This window comes from Rhinopithecus roxellana, chromosome 11 (genome assembly GCF_007565055.1).
Source record: "Rhinopithecus roxellana isolate Shanxi Qingling chromosome 11, ASM756505v1, whole genome shotgun sequence".
NCBI lineage: Eukaryota > Metazoa > Chordata > Mammalia > Primates > Cercopithecidae > Rhinopithecus > Rhinopithecus roxellana.
The window spans coordinates 71,483,409-71,489,408 of NC_044559.1; positions in this window are offsets into that span (position 1 = coordinate 71,483,409).

The following is a 6,000-nucleotide window of genomic DNA, read 5'->3' on the forward strand; positions in this document are numbered from 1 at the left end:
AATCAGGCCATAAAAAAAGAAAAAACCATGGGTCCCAGATAGTGGATCAATGTGACTTCTAGGAATCCATTTAAATTTTAACATAGGAGGCGTAAATTGACTCTAGGAGGAAAGTCTCAAGAAAAAAGAATGGAAATGGAAAATTATCTGACAGATTATATTTGTGGATAATTCTGTTGAAATCCTGGCAGCTAGAGAATGTAGAAAGACTTAGGTGTAAATACAGAGAAAACCAATTCTTTAAAAAGATGTAATAACTTTAGGAAAAACAAAAAAACTACACAGTCAAGAAAGAAAGTTAAATTATAGACCATGACTTAGCCCAGCAGTGAATCATATTGACATAGTTAAATAACATTAAATATAAAGTTACATAGAAACACAGAGATAGATACTAGAAGAAACAGATATTTGAATGTAGTTGCTTGAAAGAGTAGATTTAATGTTGCTGGAGATATGGGGACAACTGTTCTTTTTCAGTGTAAGCTACTTAGTACTTTTAAAATACCGTACCTGTACGGTTTTGATAAAAATAAAAATTAGCCATTTTTTAAATGTTTATATTTTTAACCTTCTTAGTGTAAGTAAAAGCTTGGCATGCTTTCCCCAGTGTTTTGTCGAGCAGTGCTGAAGCGGGGAATGGCTTTTTAGGCATATATGAATTAGAAAGGCTTTGGTGGGTTCTGTCTGGACAGGCCCTGGTCAAATTTTGTTTACAACCTCTTTTAACTTTCATCCTGCCCTGATAAATAAGGAAAGAGACTTTTATAAACCTCAGAGAGTTGAGTTCTGCATGCTCATTTGGGATGGTGAGCTTCTCCTTACCATTGTTGACTATTGGCCCAAACATAATTCTCATTTTGAAAAATGTTCCTATGGGCTGCCTGGGTATGCACTGGGCTTGTGTGTAAATCCTACATGTGTCAGAGCGTCTTGCTGGATCTAAAACCTTTGAATGAATAGTAAAACAAGAGGCTGAGAAATCAGAACACTTATCCAAAGAATGAACTAGTATTTACCCTGAACCCTTGTCTATGAGCAGAAATGCTCTGTGCTTTTTAATTTATTCTTATGCCAATTTTTTCTCTCAGTTTGCACAATAGAGCCCAAAGCAGGATGGTAAGTATGGGTTGGGAATTTCTTGTGTGTATATGTGCGTGTGTGTGTGTGTGTTTCCTCAAATCAGTTTCAAAATCTTCATTCTGCTAGCTCTTCTATCATGGCTAATTATATCAGGCATCCATGTTCTGTCATGCCTCAGTCATTCAAAAAGCAAAAATATTTCTGGGACTGGTAACTAACACAATTGGTCATTTGAGTTGAAGTATGTAACTTTCTACCGTATGAAATACGTGAAATTGTTTATACTCAGGTTAATAATTAAGGGAGAAATACATTCCAATTCAGGGTTAGATTAAGAAGGAACATGATATATGTTTGGAAAAAGAAACCAACATTACTCAAGTGCCTATTCTGTACCAGGCACTTCACATACATTATTCTATTAATTCCCACAAAACCCTACATTATTTTTCTTATTTTAAAGATGAGATATAGAGAAGTCATTTGACTTTTCTACAGACTTTTGGCTAGTAAGTAGTGAAATTTAAATTTTAGGGTTGTGCTGCAACAAAATTGGAGAGAATTTCAGCAATTTTTATTAACAAAAATCCACCAACAGCAAAATCATTTGTGAAACCCGTTAAAAAGTGGAAATTGTGGGGCTCCACCCAGATATACTAAATCAGAATTTCTGGAAGAAGTGCCAGGGAATACCCTGTGTTTCTTATGTACCCCAAAGTTTGAGAGCCATGGCCACAGTATAATGGCAAATTATGCTCTAATTATTTCGCAGAATGCATTACGTTATCCTGCGATGAAACCTCCTTGAGGCTCAGCCTTATTTAACACCTACTACTTCTCCATCCCTAGGAATTTGGTCACAATTTCTGAAAACTCTGTATAAAGAATAGTATCAGATGATTAAATTTTATACTTAAGTTGGGCCACAAAAAACTAGCATTTTTTCTTTAGACTAAGTTTATGGGGTCGTGATACAAAACAGTGGCAGAATAGGAAAAACAAGAGCTAAGAAATGTTCTATGTGTGTGCATTTATGGCAAAACCACAACTGTTCTGCATCTGGTTACTGTGGTTTCTTAATGGTTGATACTAGTTTGACTGAAACTTGTAGATTTTTCCTCCCACCCATTCTGAGGGATTGATAGTTGTGTTCTAATCCTCCCAACCCCTGCCCCTTTTTTGGCAGCCCTTAGGCATAGTTTATCCCTTGAATGGCTTTGAGAAATCTGAATGAGTGTTCCCGAATCCCCGGGAAGGTTATTGCCAGAAATTTAATTAAAAGATAAACAGAGATAAACAAAAATCAAGTACAAAACAACATTAAGAAAACACAAGAAAGGGGAAGATAAGAATGGATAATTTGTAACGGTCCATTTTTTCCATAAACCCAAATAAATAAGTCATGCCCTAAATATAATAGAGCAGAAATGACAGGATGAAAGAGATGAGGTCAGTTTATGCTCTTCCTACAGTGTCCCTTACCAAAAACAGAAACATGTTAATGTAGAAAGGTACGAGATATGGATTTTTGCATCAGTTTGCTTTTTCTTTGATAATAACTCAGTGCATCTTAAAATAAGAGAGTCCAAGGTTAGGAGTTCAATCTAGGATATTTATTCTGCGTTTAACAAATATTTATTGAATGACCTCTATATTGAAGCCTTTTAATTTTGAAACACTGAACTCTCAGGGAAGTGAGGGGGCATGAGTTCTTGCTCCATTTAATTGTGTTATTTCAAGCTGGGCACTTATTTTTTCTGATGTTCAATCTCTTTGTAAAAGGAAGCATCAAGCCAGGCGTTTTTTAGGTCCTTCCTTTCAAGCCCAATGAGTCTATGTCTGTATTTACAATTCTGCCACAAGGAAGGCTGAAGTTTTTCATTGGTGGCTGAGGAGATTTTGAGGGAGGTTATCATAAGTTTGTCTAAATTGCTGAAAGATCACAATTGCACAGATTCTTAAAGCCAACATTATAGTCATTATTTTTTGGACAATATTTTCAGTAAATATCCGTTTCAAACCACACAATTATTTTGAGATTGTCCATATTGTTTCATGCATTAAGAGTTAATTCCTTTCACTGCTAAATAATATTTCATTCCATGAATATAACAGAATTTGTTTATTCATTTACCCATTGATAGACATTGGGGTTGATTTCATTTTGGGGCTACTACAAATACAGCTGTTATGAACCTTGGTATATAAGTCTTTGTATGGACACATCCTTGCATTTCTCTGGGATAGTTAACAGGGAGTGGAATGGCTGGTTTATACAACAGATATATGTTTAACTTTATTAAGAAATGCCAAACTCTCTTCCAAAGAGGTTGTTCCATTTTATATTTTCACCAAGAATGTGTCCCTTTCATCATTATACAACAAATTCTTTGTTGCTGATAATATCCTTTGCTCTGAAATCTACTTAGTCTGATATTAACATAGCTATTGCAGCTTTCTTTTGTTAGTATTATCGTGGAATATCTTTTTCCATACTATTAACTTATTTGTGTCTTTATATTTGAAGTGCGTCTTTTGTAGGTGTCACATACTTGGATCTTAATTTTTCATTCAAAATTATTATCTTTGCCTTTTAATTTGGGGTATTTAGACCATTTACACATTATGTAATTATTAATATGGCAAGGTATAATTCAGCCTTCTATCTGTTTTCTCATTGTTCTATATGTTCTTTGTTCCCCCTTTCCTCTTGGTCTGCCTTCTTTTTAGATAAGCTGAGTATTTTTTATGATGCCATTTTAACTGATTTGTTAAGCTCATTATCTGAAACTCTGTTTTGTTTCCGTAGACAATACATTAGGGTTTATAGTATATACTTTTAACTTATTACAATCTGCCTTCAAGTGGTATTGTACATTTCACATGTAGTATAAGGACCTTATGATAGTTTATTTCTATTTCTCCCCTCTTGGGCTTTGGGTTATTACTATCATACATTTACTTCCACATATCTTATAAACCTTACACTTTTATTATGTTTGATTACACAGTGAATTCTTTTTTAAAAATATTTGAATAATAACAAATTAATCATTTTAACTTTCTGTAGATTCAATTTCCAGATGGTATCAATTTCCTTTTGTGGGAAGGACTGCTGCAACATCTCTTGTAGTACAGAACTACTGGTGATAAATTCTTTCCATCTTTTGATGTTGGAAAAAGCTTTTATGTCACACTTTTTTGTAAGGTATTTTCATTGGGTATAAAATTCTAGAGTTTTTTCTTTCTTCTTCTTTCAGTACTTTAAAAACGTTGCTTTGCATTGTGTTTGACAAAAAAAGTCTGCTCTCATTTATCTTTGTTCCTCTGTATATTTTGCAATATATTTCCCTGGTTGCTTATAAAATTTTCTCATTATAATTGGTTTTCAGCAATTGGATTATGATGTGCCTTGGTGTAGTATCCTTCACATTTCTCGTTCTTGGGGGGTTTTGAACTTCCTAAAGATTTATAATTTTCCTAAATTTGATTTTTTTTGATCATCATTTCTTTAATTTTCTTTTTTGAATTCCTACCTTCCTTTGGGAATATCAATTACACATATATAAAGCCATTGGAAGTTGCTCCACAGTTTACTGATTCTCTGTTCTTTTTTGTTTTTCACTCGTTTTCTCTTTGTGTTTCATTTTGGATAGTACCTATTACTATGCCTTCAAGTTCTACTAAACTTCTGCAATGTTTAATCTGGCATTAATCCCATCAATGTTCTTTTAATCTAGATTTTATCTCCAGGATTTATTTTCTGATTTTTGCCTCTAGAAGTTGATAATGAGTCTTTTAAAAAATATATTTTAACCTTTCTATTTAGCGTGCTTGATATTTCCTCCAGCTTTTTGAACACATGAAATAAACTTTTAATAATTTTCTAATGTCCTTGTCAGCTAATTCTAATATCTCTTTCAGTTCTGGATTAGTTTTGTTTGATTGACTTTTCTCTCCATTGTAGGTAGTATTTTTCTGCTTCTTTGCATGTCTGGTAATTTTTGATCGAGTACAAGATATTGTGTGTTTTGCCTTTTGGGGTTTGATATATTTTTGTATTCTAATAATTATTCTTGAGTTTTGCTTTGGGATACAGTTAAATAATTTGAAAATAGTTTGATCTTTTCTGCCATAAGATTTTTTAGGCAAGACTTGAGTGGTGTTTTCTCTAACTCTAATTATTCCCCAGTACTAAGGCAAGCCTCTTCTGAGTACTCTATCCAATGGCTCATGAATTATGAAGTTTTCCTCTCTGGTAAAGGATTGGGCACTATTCCTGACCCTGAGTTGGATATGACTACTGTTGCATCAAAGTCAAAATAAAAACTTAGAGACAAATCTCTAAATTTAACGTTTTATTTCTGAAGAAAGAATTGCAGTTCAGGGCATACATGCAGACCAAGTGGTCTTCAATAGTCTGAAAAACAGGGAAGGTTGGGAGTTTTATAAAAAAGAGGGATGTTACCTGTGGTCTTGAGAAAAAGTTCACTTATAGGAGTAAAAGTCTGGGAAGCTGGTAAGCTCCAATTGGTGGCCCATGGTTGTGGGCAAAATTAGTCCTAGAGTTGTAGCAAATTATCTCAGCATTAATAGATAAAACTAGTTCAGGTTACAGCAAGCAGTTTCAGTAGCCAGTCTCAGCAGATAATTTCATTCTTGGAGCTATGTTATGTTACCTAAGTGCTTCTCCCCCTTGACTTCTTGACTCTGTTTAGTTTGGTTTAACAAAAATGACCCAATTCCTATCATCAACTTTCAGTTGCTTCTATACTTTTGAGTATTTCTTTCCCCAGCCTCGGATAGTTTCTGCACACATATGTCCTGATCATTATTCAGCTTAATACTCAAGAAAGATCCTCTGCTGATGTCCAGGATTTTGTTTCTTTGCAGCTCTCTCTTCTCCAGTACTCTGCC